Source organism: Oratosquilla oratoria, chromosome 9 (genome assembly GCF_046742065.1).
Source record: "Oratosquilla oratoria isolate Oo_2021 chromosome 9, ASM4674206v1, whole genome shotgun sequence".
In the NCBI taxonomy this organism is placed as follows: domain Eukaryota; kingdom Metazoa; phylum Arthropoda; class Malacostraca; order Stomatopoda; family Squillidae; genus Oratosquilla; species Oratosquilla oratoria.
In genome coordinates, this window is record NC_134785.1 from 23,292,812 (window position 1) to 23,299,080 (window position 6,269).

Here is a 6,269-nt window from a genome sequence, read left to right on the forward strand (position 1 = left end):
CATTCACCCCTGTCTTCTGTGCTCTCCCGTCCTTCCTCAACAGACATTCCCCTCTTCCCCAAGGCCCCCTTCACCCCATCCATCCACCTCATCCTAGGACGTCCCCTCATGTTCATTCCCTCCACGTCTACTCAGTCGAATTTATCTAATGATAGCATATAGGATTCGAGATATAGCCATGAGATGTGTGCTCATTTAACTAATTCTACTTATGTGTATACATTGTGACGAATGTGGATAGGAGGTAAAGGGAACACGGGCTGAGGGAAATACTTTTATTCCTGACTACTTTCGCCTGAGTGGATTTCTCAGAGAAAGCTACTCAGGCGAAACTAGTCAGAAATAAAAGTATTTCCCTCAGCCCGTGTTCCCTTTGCATCCTAATTCTATTTAGTCGAATCTATCTAATGATAGCATATAGGACTGGAGCTATAGCCATGAGATGTGTGTTCATTTACCCAATTCTACTTAGTCGAATTTATCTAATGATAGCATATAGGATTGGGGCTATAGCCATGAGATGTGTGCTCATTTAACTAATTCTACTCAGTCGAAATTATCTAATGATAGCATATAAGATTGGAGCTATAGCCATGAGATGTGTGTTCATTTACCCAATTCTACTTAGTCGGATTTATCTAATGATAGCATATAGGACTGGAGCTATAGCCATGAGATGTGTGCTCATTTACCCAATTCAACTTAGTCGAATTTATCTGATGATAGCATATAGGACTGGAGCTATAGCCATGAGATGTGTGTTCATTTACCCAATTCTACTTAGTCGAATAGATTTAATGATAGCATATAGAACTGGAGCTATAGCCATGAGATTTGTGTTTATTTAACTAATTCTACTCAGACGAGTTTATCTAATGATAGCATATAGGATTGGAGCTATAGCCTTAAATTCATTTATGCTGTTGGCCTAGATTGCATCTTCTTCAGACATTTTCCACAAATTGGTTTATGTACAATATGTGGAAAAACTATGCTTTCTAACATATTTGAAAAACCCGTCTCTTAATTTTTATTATGACCTAGTTTTTCATCCCATGGCAACAAGTCCTTTGTTCAGATTTTATTATTATTTTTCTTATTTAAATATAATATCATCTGCCTCTCTTTGTTTTACCAGAGTGGGACCCCCCTCCCCCCTTATATATATATATATATATATATATATATATATATATATATATATATATATATATATATATATTTCACATTTGTCTTAATTAGTCATGGGGTCATTTGCGTTGCTGTTATATGTACTCTTTTTTTTTTTTTTTTTATGACCACACCTCTGCTGCATATTCCCTGTTTGGGGAGAATCAGAATTGATCTTTTTTTTCTTCTATTCGTGTCCTTTTTAAAACAGGAAATTTAATGACCTGCGCTCTCACTTTCTAGTGACAGGACTCTCGAACTGCTTCCGCTCCAGACTTTCACCGCAAATCACGACTCTCTAACTCGCTCGGCCACCATGCATTAAATCTATGAAATAATTGTACTCTGCTTAATACCATTCTCTTGTTTCTGGAAGGATGCACAGTCATGAGCAAAATTTTTTAACCATGTTACAGTTCTCATAACGTCAGTAGTTTTTTTTTACTTTTATTTATATATTTTATTTATTTACTTATTCAGTTATTTTTATTATTGTTATTATCATTGTTATTGTCATTGTTATTATTGTCATTATTATCATCATCATTATCATCAATATTATTATCATTATTATCATTATTATCATTATTATCATTAATTATTATCATTCATTATTATCATCATCATCATCATCATCATCATCATCATCATCATCATCATCATCATCACCATCACCATCACCATCACCATCATCATCATCATCAATCATTATCATCATCATCATTTTTTTCATTTTTTTTTTTTTTTTGGGGGGGGTAGGTACTCATGAAAAGCTAAGATGAGAGGAAGGAAAGGCTGATGCAGGGTAATGGAAAAGGTGGGAGTAGATACGTTCCTTTTGACTTGGCCACCTCCCTTATAAGGGGAAAAAAGCTCTTCGTATATTGATAGATAGATATAGACGTGATATATTTTCCTGTGTAATGTTTAGCTTACAATTAGGTCATGTTCTTGAATAGATAAAGAAAGAGTTGTCAGACAAAGAACCCGAGTTTTGTATCTGTGTGGGTTCAAATTTTTGCCCGTGACTATATGTCACTGTAATGTCTCTTTTCCAACCTCTTTCAGATATCATTCTTATATTCATTAGCCATGGTCTTGGATCATGGTCTTGGATCACGTGTTGGACTCGTGATCGACAGCGATTTCCCTCCCGGAAGAGAGCTATGGGTAATGCTGACCTTAAGGTGCATCCCCACTATGCCGATCGGCTGGCATGATCGGCAAGGCCGAGTCAGTGAAGACGTGACCGTTGGTTTGCATCGTAAGCCGATCTGCATGCCGATCCTAACCCGAACGGTGGCGGTCTCTCATCAAAGGAAGCCGATCGGATCGGCTTCTCTAGGTGTGGACGCCAGGCGGCCGATAGTGTTGCCGTCCTGCGGAAACTCGTCATCAAAACGGATAGATACGTCATGCTGGGGGCATGACGTCATCAGCGGAATTATGTCCGTAATGTCCCTTTTCTTCTTAAATTCAGAAGTATATGGTAGAAAAAGATAAAATTACAATTCGGTTTGTCTTGTTATTGTATTCCCTAAATTAAAATAGGTTTAATCACGTACGAATATCACTATGAATGGTGGTACGAGGTGATTACCTACACTGGACTACGAAAATGTCCAGCTCAGTATTTATTACTAGACTTCCTCGTTGCATTTACCTCTGTGACATATCACAAAACTACCATCCTCCCTCACCTACACTTATTCAGAGTGCAATGTAACCTAGGTTGGCCAGATACAAGTCCATATGTCACATCATTACATTACAATCATATCACTGGGCAAATCGACAGCTTTCTCAGATACAGCAGTAGCAGGATCAGTGAGATCCAACAAAGTCTGAAAGTCAATGTTTGTCATGCGAAAGAAATTTCGAAATCCCATATCACATCGGTATTCTAAGTTTAACTCGTTTGCATTGTCTAAAATCAAGTCTTTCATTAAATCACTTCCACTGTATATATTTCGACTCTTGAGACTCTGAATTGACAATTAAATTGACCATGTAGCAGGGTTCGAACATCCGTCACCTCGACCTACGCCGCAAGTAGCGACGCTCTATACCTCTCACCTATTGAACATTTATGGTCTTGAGTGATACTGGGCGTTAATGACTGGCCTGGGTGATTAATGTTTTGCTCCTGGATCCTGTTGTAGTAACTCACCCAAAAGTTTCGAGTATTTCAGGCAAGAGCTTAGACTCGATGTGCTTAGATTTGAGCTCAATCGATCTCTCTTGCGTTTCCCCTTTTGCATTCTCCGAGCGGCATAGTGGGGATGCACCCTTACACGCACACGCACACAACCAACTCCCCGCCCACAAGAGTTGGAGTGTGTGATTCACACACACACACACACACACACACACACACACACACACACACACACACACACACACACACACACACACACGTGCTTTACTCGTGATCGACAATTAATAATTATCCCGAATATATAGTCTGATCACCGAGTATACAGTTCATATACAGTAGACTGATCACCGGGTAATCCTGTGAATTTTACAAAAAACACATTCGAATACCCTTGCTCAATAGGGATAGTAACAACTTATACTATTAGTGGGTTTTTCACATAATCTTAGCGCTAACTCAGTACCACAGTGTGGTTGTCCAAGACGCTAGCCAATACATCTGTTAACCAAATGTGTATGTATGTGTATGCGTGCATGTGTGCGTGCGTACGTAAGTGCACGTGTGTATGTTTGTGTGTGTGTGTGTATGTGTGTGTGTATGTGTGTGTGTGTGCGTGTAGGCCCCTAATACTTCAGGTGGAGTGTGATTGCATCAAATGCATCGTATTTACCTGGAAAATTTACCTGGAAACGATGGAGATAGATCGGAAGTCTACCTTGAAGTTTTCTAGCAAGGTTTCACAAGATTGTAGGAGGAGAATGGTGAATCCAGTTCTGAGTTAGATGGAAATCTAACCTTCTTGGTATTTTTCTTTCTTTATGTGACCATACTCTTTGTCTTTAGAACATTCTTGATATCCTTTTAGCCTCGAGTGCCCTTCTCGACATCCTTCTTGTCTTGCGTGACCTTCCCTACTATCCTTCCTTCCTTCTCTGACCTTTTTTGACATCCTTTTTGTTTAGTGTGACCTTGGCACCTTTCTCACCTCGTTTGACCTTCCAGGCGTCCTTTTTACTTCGTGTGATATTCTTGACATCATTTTTGTTTTGTGCGTTCTGTCGGATATCCCTCTGGTCTTGGTCGAGGAAGTTAAGAATAAAACAATGGAACGAGATGAAACAAGCAACCATACAACACCCAACCATTCCCAAGCCCAGGGGAAAATTGCCTATAGCAGCGTTTCTCAGCCTTTTTACCTTTGCGTAACCTTTGAAATAAATTGTATGTCTCATGGAACCCCTGTGAAAAAAAAATCTTTTTATTTTCACCGTAATAATAGGTTAGATAGGATGATGTCTATATTACATTATTACAATAACCAAGAATATGTCGTGTGTGTTTAATTATATTCTCACTTTCTCACCATACACCAGGTAGGGCGATGCCCTGTCAGCGATGATGCCTCACGAAGTCCCTCCACAAGTCCCTATCAGCATACAGCTGCACACTCTCCACCTCTTCCATAGTTCTTCCTCTTGACTCTATGGCTTGTCTGATACCGTCTCTCCATCTCTTCCTGGGTCTTCCTGTTGGACGCTTTCCTTGTGGCTGCCACTGGTAGTATTTTAATGGGTACTGATGCTCATTCATCCTCATGACGTGGCCAAACCATCTTAATTGGCTTTTCTCTACATATTCTAATATTGGCTCTATTTCCAGCTCTCTTCTTATTTCTTCATTTCTTATTCTGTCACACCTTGTTACACCTTTTATTATTCGCAGTACTCTCATCTCTGCTGCTTGTATCTTACTTTTCAGCCTTTCTGTCAATGTCCATGTTTCTGACCCATATGTTAGAACTGGTCTTAAAATATTTTTGTAAATTGTTAACTTAACCTGCTTGGGTATAAGTTTTTCTCGCATCAATGGATATAGCGTTCTTAAATTATTTGTATGGCACTGTATTCTATTTAATATTTCTTTTTCCATTTGACACCTTTCATCTATATTTACTCCTAGGTATTTAAATTCTTCAACTAATTTCAGTTTTTCGCCTCCCAACCATATTTCTATCTCTTCTTTTTGCCTTGCGACCATCATTACTTCTGTTTTATTTGTGTTTATTTTCATTTTCACTCTTTTCAATGCACTGTTCCAAGCAGTTAATGCATTTTGAAGTTCAATGGGGTTGTTTGCAACCAGTGCAATATCATCTGCGTATGCCAATGTAATAACTTCCTCTCCAGATCTCAAATTTTTCATACATTTGTCCATAAAAAGTACATAAAGCAATGGGGATATAACCCCACCTTGTCTTACTCCAGAATTTACATCAAACCAGTTATCCTCGCGAGTTTGTGTTCTTACAGCGCTGGTACATTTACTATATAGACTTTTGATTGCTCTAACAAGTAATCTATCTACACCATATATAGGGTCTTCCAATGTATCCCAAATCATCTTCCTTGGTAGCCTGTCAAAGGCTTTTTCTAAGTCAACAAAAGCTATACACACTGGTTGATCCCATTCCCATCTCTTCTCCATCAGCATTTTCAAGGAGAAAATTGCATCTGTTGTACCTCTCTCAGGTCTAAATCCATACTGTCCCTCCTCTAATTTTTCTTCTACCGTCGCTCTTAACCTTCTTTCAAGTATTCTTTCATATATCTTCTCCACATGTGATAATAAGGATATTCCTCTCCAATTTTTGCATTCTGACTTGTCGCCTTTCTTTGGTACTTTACATATAATGGCTTTCCCCAGTTTTCATTTCCTTTTAGCAGCTCTACAGGTATGCCATCGCATCCAGGACTTTTTCCATTTTTCATTTTACTTCGATAGATATTTCGTGGTAGTAGTTTAGTCTCAGGCTGGTGTTTTCACACTCATCGTCCAATTCCTGAGGATTCAATAATTCTGAGAAATATTCTCTCCACCTTTCATCTACTTCGTTCTCATCTGTTAGTAACACTCCGTCTTTATTCTTAATTGTATTTACTAC